Genomic DNA, 10,000 nt, shown 5'->3' on the forward strand with positions numbered 1-10,000 from the left:
GTATGATATGTATTATATCATCAAAATGTAACATAGCCACGCTGGGACTACATGATCGGTTGTGTCATATTAACACCTGTGTTTGTGTGTCGTTGTTGTTCAGCTTTGAGCAGTTCTGCATCAACTACTGTAATGAGAAGCTGCAGCAGCTCTTCATCCAGCTGATCCTTTGCCAGGAACAAGACGAGTACAAGAGAGAGGGTATCATCTGGCAGCATGTGAGTACCGGAGAGAGGGTATAATCTGGCAGCATGTGAGTACCGGAGAGAGGGTATCATCTGGCAGCATGTGAGTACCGGAGAGATAGTATCATCTGGCAGCATGTGAGTACCGGAGAGAGGGTATCATCTGGCAGCATGTGAGTACCGGAGAGAGGGTATCATCTGGCAGCATGTGAGTACCAGAGAGATAGTATCATCTGGCAGCATGTGAGTACCGGAGAGAGGGTATCATCTGGCAGCATGTGAGTACCGGAGAGAGGGTATAATCTGGCAGCATGTGAGTACCGCAGAGAGGGTATCATCTGGCAGCATGTGAGTACCAGAGAGAGGGTATCATCTGGCAGCATGTGAGTACCAGAGAGATGGTATCATCTGGCAGCATGTGAGTACCGGAGAGATAGTATAATCTGGCAGCATGTGAGTACCGGAGAGATAGTATCATCTGGCAGCATGTGAGTCCTGGAGAGAGGATATCAACTGGCAGCATGTGAGTACCGGAGATAGGGTATAATCTGGCAGCATGTGAGTACCGGAGAGAGGGTATCATCTGGCAGCATGTGAGTACTGGAGAGATAGTATCATCTGGCAGCATGTGAGTATCAGAGAGAGGGTATCATCTGGCAGCATGTGAGTATCAGAGAGAGGGTATAATCTGGCAGCATGTGAGTACCGGAGTGAGGGTATCATCTGGCAGCATGTGAGGACCGGAAGAGGGTATCTGGGCAGCTATTGAGTGGCGTACACGCACAAGCAAGCAAACGCATGGGCCCTGACACACACAGACGGACTGGACACACACACACACTTTCTCTCCCTGTTCTCTCTCTCCCCCACCCCCCCCCCTCTCTCCAAACATACACACTCCACAAACACACCACCCAGCACATGCAATATTCATAAACAAACTCTCCCCCCATGTGTTCCCAGATGGACTACTTTAACAACCAGATCATCGTGGACCTGGTGGAACAGCCCCATAAAGGCATCATCTCTGTGCTGGACGAGGCCTGTCTCTCTGTGGGGAAGGTGACAGACACCGTCTGCCTGGAGAGTATGGATGCTAAACTGGGCCAACACCCCACTACACCTCTCGCAAGGTGGGTCAGAACAGCACTGCCTCAAACAGAATAAACGACATTATATTCTCCCTTGACATACAATTAACACAATACCTCCATCTTTCCTTTACTTTCCGATAGCCGGTAACGGTCCCTTAATAACCACTGGTTCCTCCCTATATAACCACTGTGTCCCTCCCTATATAACCACTGTGTCCCTCCCTATATAACCACTGTGTCCCTATATAACCACTGTGTCCCTATATAACCACTGTGTCCCTATATAACCACTGGTTCCCCTCCCTATATAACCACTGTGTCCCTCCCTATATAACCACTGTGTCCCTATATAACACTGTGTCCCTATATAACCACCGTGTCCCCTATATAACCACCGTGTCCCTATATAACCACGTGTCCCTATATAACCACCGTGTCCCTATATAACCACCGTGTCCCTATATAACCAACGTGTCCCTATATAACCACTGTGTCCCTATATAACCAACGTGTCCCCCCTAATATAACCACTGTGTCCTATATAACCACTGTGTCCCTATATAACCACTGTGTCCCTATATAAGCACTGTGTCCCTATATAACCACTGTGTCCCTCCCTATTATAACCACTGTGTCCCTCTATAACCACCGTGTCCCTCTATCAACCAATTGTGTCCCTATATAACCACTGTGTCCCTATATAACCACTGTGTCCCTATATAACCACTGTGTCCCTATATAAGCACTGTGTCCCTATATAACCACTGTGTCCCTCCCTATATAACCACTGTGTCCCTCTATAACCACCGTGTCCCTCTATAACCAATGTGTCCCTATATAACCACTGTGTCCCTATATAACCACTGTGTCCCTATATAAACACTGTGTCCCTCCCTATATAAACACTGTGTCCCTCCCTATATAACCACCGTGTCCCTCCCTATATAACCACCGTGTCCCTCCCTATATAACCACCGTGTCCCTCCCTATATAACCACCGTGTCCCTCCCTATATAACCACTGTGTCCCTATTTAACCACAGTGTCCCTCCCTACATAACCACTGTGTCCCTCCCTATATAACCACTGTGTCCCTATATAACCACTGTGTCCCTATTTTAACCACAGTGTCCCTCCCTATATAACCACCGTGTCCCTCCCTATATAACCACCGTGTCCCTCCCTATATAACCACTGTGTCCCTCCTATATAACCACTGTGTCCCTATTTAACCACAGTGTCCCTCCCTATATAACCACCGTGTCCCTCCCTATATAACCACCGTGTCCCTCCCTATATAACCACCGTGTCCCTCCCTATATTACCACTGTATCCCTATATAACCACTGTGTCCCTATATAACCACTGTGTCCCTATATAACCACTGTGTCCCTATATAACCACTGTGTCACTATATAACCACTGTGTCCCTATATAACCACCTGTCCCTCCCGATATAACCACCGTGTCCCTCCCTATATAACCACCGTGTCCCTCTCTATATAACCACCGTGTCCCTCCCTATATAACCACCGTGTCCCTCCCTATATAACCACTGTGTCCCTCCCTATATAACCACTGTGTCCCTCCCTATATAACCACTGTGTCCCTCCCTATATAACCACTGTGTCCCTATATAACCACTGTGTCCCTATATAACCACCGTGTCCCTATATAACCACCGTGTCCCTATATAACCACTGTGTCCCTATATAACCACTGTGTCCCTATATAACCACTGTGTCCCTATATAACCACTGTGTCCCTATATAACCACTGTGTCCCTATATAACCACCGTGTCCCTCCCTATACAACCACCGTGTCCCTCCCTATATAACCACCATGACCCTCCCTATATAACCGCTGTGTCCCTATATAACCACAGTGTCCCTATATAACCACTGTGTCCCTATATAACCACCGTGTCCCTCCCTATATAACCACCGTGTCCCTCCCTATATAACCACTGTGTCCCTCCCTATATAACCACTGTGTCCCTCCCTATTTAACCACTGTGTCCCTATATAACCACCGTGACCCTCCCTATATAACCACTGTGTCCCTATATAACCACCGTGTCCGTCCCTATATAATCACTGTGTCCCTCCCTATATAACCACCGTGTCCCTCCCTATATAACCACTGTGTCCCTATATAACCACCGTGACCCTCCCTATATAACCACTGTGTCCCTATATAACCACTGTGTCCCTATATAACCACTGTGTCCCTCCCTATATAACCACCGTGTCCCTCCCTATATAACTACCGTGTCAACCAGGATCAATGGCTGGTTTACTGTCATCATTATACTGCAACTCTCCCATCAGGATCAATAGCTGGTGTACTGTCATCATTATACTGCAACTCTCCCATCAGGATCAATGGCTGGTTTACTGTCATCATTATACTGCAACTCTCCCATCAGGACTTAATGGTTGTTTTAACTGTCATTATTCTGCAACTCTCCCATCAGGATCAATAGCTGGTTTACTATCATTATACTGCAACTCTCCCATCAAGATCAATGGCTGGTTTACTGTCATTATACTGCAACTCTCCCATCAGGATCAATGGCTGGTTTACTGTCATTATACTGCAACTCTCCCATCAGGATCAATGGCTGGTTTACTGTCATTATACTGCAACTCTCCCATCAGGACTTAATGGCTGGTTTTACTGTCATTATACTGCAACTCTCCCATCAGGATCAATGGCTGGTTTACTGTCATTATACTGCAACTCTCCCATCAGGACTTAATGGCTGGTTTACTGTCATTATACTGCAACTCTCCCATCAGGATCAATGGCTGGTTTACTGACATTATACTGCAACTTTCCCATCAGGATCAATGGCTGGTTTACTGTCATTATACTGCAACTCTCCCATCAGGATCAATGGCTGGTTTACTGTCATTATACTGCAACTCTCCCATCAGGATCAATGGCTGGTTTATTGTCATTATACTGCAACTCTCCCATCAGGACTTAATGGCTGGTTTACTGTCATTATACTGCAACTCTCCCATCAGGACTTAATGGCTGGTTAGAGAATGGTTTTAACCCCCACTGGTGTGATATTAGTGATGTTAGTGCAGTTACACTGGATGTTCAGTAGAGAGCAGGGGTTTCCTGTTGTTTGTACTCTTATAGTTTCATTATCCTTCATCAGACAGCGAGAGTTTATTGAAAGCACTGAGACACACCGTAACATCCAATGGTAGTGGGTCTAAATGCTCGACATACTGCCAACTGTACTATAAAATTCTTCCTTCTGTGTTCGTTGAAGAGATCTGTGTGAGAGATACAGTATGAGAGAGGTGTCATTTAAAGGGCTGGTGCAGAGAAAAACAAGATTTTCTATTCGTTTTTTAATTGTATTTCTACACTCTGAAACGGTGAAAATTATGATAATGCTATTTTTGTATAAAAGCTGTTTGAAAAAACATAATGGAATTTCAGCCTGTTCAGATGGGTTGGAACTTTGAGCCTAGTTCATGACGTCACAATGTGATCTGATTATAATAGACCAATGACTGTTCATCTTGGCAACAGGGTGTGCTCTAGATCATCCTATCAACCAATCAAGGCTGTGTTTATAAATGTCTTCATATTTGTTTCCTAACACCCACACGTTCGGACTGATCATTCCCAGGGCCAAAGGAGGCTCAGGGAAATAAATTATAAAAATATATTTTGGAGTTGATTAAATAACAGTTATTCATTAGACGTACACTGATGATTTAAAAGTCAAAATATAAAGACTGCATGAGGGCTTTAAGATATGATTGGATCTCCCTCTGCCAGCCTATATTACAGAGTAACTGTGATGATGGGAATGACGTTGATGATGACGATGAAGATAATGAGGTTGATAATGATCATACTGATAACGATAATGATGCTAATCCCAAAGATAATTATGACGATAATGATCGCGACGAAGATAATGACGATGATAATGATGACAATATTGATGTTGATGGCGCTGATAATTATGATGATGTCATCTACATTTTAGCTCCTGCCCTCAGACAAGACCATGGAGTTCCACAGAGATTTCCGTATCCGCCACTACGCTGGAGACGTCACGTGAGTCACATGCTTTCTTACCTATGCTTTTACCTCATTCATTTACTATAATCTCATTTACCATAATCTCATTTACTATAATCTCATTTACTATAATCTCATTTACCATAATCTTATTTACTATAATCTCATTTACTTTAATCTCAAATACTATCATCTCATTTACTATAATCTCATTTACTATAATCTCATTTACCATAATCTCATTTACCATAATCTCATTTACTATAATCTCATTTACTATAATCTAATTTACCATAATCTAATTTACCATAATCTCATTTACTATAATCTCATTTACTATAATCTCATTTACTATAATCTCATTTACCATAATCTCATTTACTATAATCTCATTTACTTTAATCTCATCTACTTTAATCTCATTTACTGCTAATCTCCTTCATCCCAGAGGATTTAAGGCTGCCATGGTGGTTCAACAGGTGAAAGGTTATGATGACACAGGAAACACAGGAAAGGTCACATGTCAAAGGTCAAGATCAATGTTGAGTGGATGAAAAGTCAAGGGGAGTAAGTATAAGTAAAAGTAGCCAACCCAGTGCCAGTTCCTAGCGCCTTGGCTACCACTGTTGGCATAAGTATTTCAGGACCTAAATTTAAAAAGTGTGCTGACCTCAATTTTAGAAATAGCAGGACATAGTCTTTCTGAGGAAGACAGAGGGGAAGGGAGGGAGGGAGAGACGAGGGAGTAGACCAGACTGTTATCCAGTACCAGGGTCTTCCATTGGCTGACAATGTGTGTTTATCCAGTACCAGGGTCTTCCATTGGCTGACAATGTGTGTTTATCCAGTACCAGGGTCTTCCATGGGCTAACACTGTGGTTTTGCAGGATCTATTTTGCCGTCAAGTTTAGGGAGAGAGGGAGGGAGAGAGAAGACTATTTCCCCTCAGAAAGAGTCATGTAGCTAAGCCTCGACCAGTGGTAATCATGAACGAGTCCAGTAGTAATGAGTCAGGGAATCCAGGTTGACATAATGTCCAACACATCCGTCATGAATCAGGTCCTGCTTAGTTTACGTTCGTCCATCCGTCATCACTTAGGTCATGCTTAGTTTACGTTCATCCATCCATCATCAATTAGGTCATGCTTAGTTTACTTTCATCCATCCGTCATCAATTAGGTCATGCTTAGTTTACGTTCATCCATCCATCATCAATTAGGTCATGCTTAGTTTACGTTCATCCATCCATCATCAATTAGGTCATGCTTAGTTTACGTTCGTCCATCAGTCATCACTTAGGTCGTGCTTAGTTTACGTTCATCCTTCCGTCATCAATTAGGTCATGCTTAGTTTACGTTCATCCATCATCAATTAGGTCATGCTTAGTTTACGTTCGTCCATCAGTCATCACTTAGGTCATGCTTAGTTTACGTTCATCCATCCATCATCAATTAGGTCCTGCTTAGTTTACGTTCGTCCATCCGTCATCAATTAGGTTGTGCTTAGTTTACGTTCATCCATCCGTCATCAATTAGGTCATGCTTAGTTTACGTTCGTCCATCCGTCATCAATTAGGTCATGCTTAGTTTACGTTCATCCATCCATCATCAATTAGGTCCTGCTTAGTTTACGTTCGTCCATCCGTCATCAATTAGGTCCTGCTTAGTTTACGTTCATCCATCCATCATCAATTAGGTCCTGCTTAGTTTACGTTCGTCCATCCGTCATCAATTAGGTCATGCTTAGTTTACGTTCATCCATCCGTCATCAATTAGGTCCTGCTTAGTTTACGTTCGTCCATCCGTCATCAATTAGGTCCTGCTTAGTTTACGTTCATCCATCCGTCATCAATTAGGTCCTGCTTAGTTTACGTTCGTCCATCAGTCATCACTTAGGTCATGCTTAGTTTACGTTCATCCATCCATCATATGTTTAAATGAATGATTCTAATATTCCACCCTGAAACCATATAATTGTATGAAATGGAGTAGTCAGTGAAATGATATATCTGTGAGTGTAGTTTTAGTCAGAATTAGGCTATATATTTATAGTATCTTAAACACAGACTGTCTGAGCAAAATTAGGTGTCGACCTGACTAGAGATTTGGGAGAGGACAGGGAGTACGTCTCAAGGTCCCAAGGTCTCCCTAATCTCTGTCGGCTGGGTAGTGAGACAGTATGTGCGTAGGATACCTACTGTCTGTGTGTGAAAGTATGTGCGTAAGGAGTCTGTTTGTGCGTGAGTATGTGCATAAGGAGCTAGTATAAAATGAATGGTTCTGTACAACGAACCAGCGCTCTCGTGAATAAACATTTTGACTATTTTAGCTTGGCCTCTGTCTGTTTTATTCAACCAGTATCTTACATATTCTAGGTTGCAGACCGAGTAGTTTAATTGAATTGGGTTATGAACATCAAGAACATAATTCTCGTGACAGTCATCAATTAGGTCATGTTTAGTTTACGTTCGTCCATCCGTCATCCCACTCCCCTCCCCATCCCACCTCCTACTCGTGCTAAATATACCCTGCCATGTCCCCCCCCCGCCCAATCCCGTGCCCTCCTCCAGGTCTGACCTACTTTGTCCCTCCCACGACAATGTCTAGGGTTTACCGAGAATGGTGCGACAAACAAGAAAACACCCAGTCAGTTGATGAGAGAGGTCAAAGGAGAATGGCAAGAATGGTGCAAGCTAACAGGCAGGAGGCATCTTTGGGATGAGATGGAACGAGCTGTTCGCATGAATGAATGTAGAACCGTCCAATCCGCAGCAACTGTGTGACGCCATGCCGCCAGCACTGTGCTCTCTCTAGAGAGGTTCCTGGAATCTGGTTAGGTGGTTTTGAGAGACACACACACACACACACACACACACAAATCAGCCTCCATCAGCCTCAGGAATACATCTGTCGTACTAACACTTCATCTGCCTCTCTGTCCAGATGTGACAGACAGGGAGAGACAGACAAGCACAGTACCATGTCGGAGCCGTGTGTGTGTGTGTGTTTGAGGGTTAAGCCTGTCACATCTGGGGCACTAATCCAGTGAAACAGCATGTCATTTTATGTAATCAGGTTGCGCCATGCATCCATATTTTAAGTTAGTTTATTCCTAACTAGTCCCCACACAGTTGTGTCAAAAATCGTGGTGCGTGGTTCAACTCACTCTGTCAAAACACAATGTTCTCCTGTTTCTCAAATGTAAGCCCTTGAAATGTGTCAGTTTGCCAAGTTTACAATCCTACTATGTGCTGGGACTATCATTCTAAGCTTGTGCCTGAAATCTCCCGCACTCATTTGAGAGAGAAGTGTTACATCTGTGTAGAAGGGATGGTGCTGGCAATGTAGTGTCCCAAATTACACCCTTTCCCCTACATAGTGCACTACTTTTGCCCAGAGCCCTATGGGGCAGTGTTAGTGCACTACATTTGCCCAGAACCCTATGGGGCAGTGTTAGTGCACTACTTTTGACCAGAGCCCTATGGGGCAGTGTTAGTGCACTACTTTTGACCACAGCCCTATGGGGCAGTGTTAGTGCACTACTTTTGACCAGAGCCCTATGGGGCAGTGTTAGTGCACTACTTTTGACCAGATCCCTATGGGGCAGTGTTAGTGCACTACTTTTGACCAGAGCCCTATAGTCTACCGTTAGGTGAGGGGACATGAGAACTAATGAGGAACTAATGAGGACCTCTTCAATAGCCACTCTTATGTACTGTTTCTGTGTTACTTATGGTTGTGTCATGACTCATGTACTGTAGTGTTTTTAACTCGCCACTTCAGTAAGTTCTGTTGTAGGGGCCTCGAGTACATTTGAGCCTGTTTCCGTTTTTATTACCTCCCTTTGTCTCTCTGGCTCTATCTCTCTGGCTCGCACTCTCCTGGCTCTATCTCTCTGGCTCTATCTCTCTGGCTCTATCTCTCTGGCTCTATCTCTCTGGCTCGCACTCTCCTGGCTCTATCTCTCTGGCTCTATCTCTCTGGCTCTATCTCTCTGGCTCTATCTCTCTGGCTCTATCTCTCTGGCTCTATCTCTCTGGCTCGCGCTCTCTCTGGCTCACGCTCTCTCTGGCTCGCGCTCTCTCTGGCTTGCGCTCTCTCTGGCTCTATTTCTCTGGCTCTATCTCTCTGGCTCTATCTCTCTGGCTCTATCTCTCTGGCTCTATCTCTCTGGCTCGCTATCTCTCTGGCTCGCTATCTCTCTGGCTCTATCTCTCTGGCTCTATCTCTCTGGCTCTATCTCTCTGGCTCTATCTCTCTGGCTCTATCTCTCTGGCTCGCGCTCTCTCTGGCTCGCTATCTCTCTGGCTCGATCTCTCTGGCTCTATTTCTCTGGCTCTATCTCTCTGGCTCACGCTCTCTCTGGCTCGCGCTCTCTCTGGCTCGCGCTCTCTCTGGCTCGCGCTCTCTCTGGCTCGCACTCTCCTGGCTCTATCTCTCTGGCTCTATCTCTCTGGCTCGCGCTCTCTCTGGTTCTATCTCTCTGGCTCACGCTCTCTCTGGCTCTATCTCTCTGGCTCGCGGCTCACGCTCTCTCTGGCTCTATCTCTCTGGCTCGCGCTCTCTTTGGCTCTATCTCTATCTCTCTGGTTCTATCTCTCTGGCTCTATCTCTCTGGCTCACGCTCTCTCTCTCGCTCTATTTCTCTCACTCTTACATCTCTCTC

The 10,000-nt window shown here is 44.8% G+C and overlaps 1 pseudogene; it reads left to right on the forward strand.

Annotated features, from left to right (window-relative positions):
• Positions 1 to 10,000, forward strand: part of LOC109908418 (unconventional myosin-Ig-like) — a 79,668-nt pseudogene that overhangs the window by 20,660 nt on the left and 49,008 nt on the right.

This window comes from Oncorhynchus kisutch, linkage group LG17 (assembly GCF_002021735.2).
Source record: "Oncorhynchus kisutch isolate 150728-3 linkage group LG17, Okis_V2, whole genome shotgun sequence".
Taxonomy (NCBI): domain Eukaryota; kingdom Metazoa; phylum Chordata; class Actinopteri; order Salmoniformes; family Salmonidae; genus Oncorhynchus; species Oncorhynchus kisutch.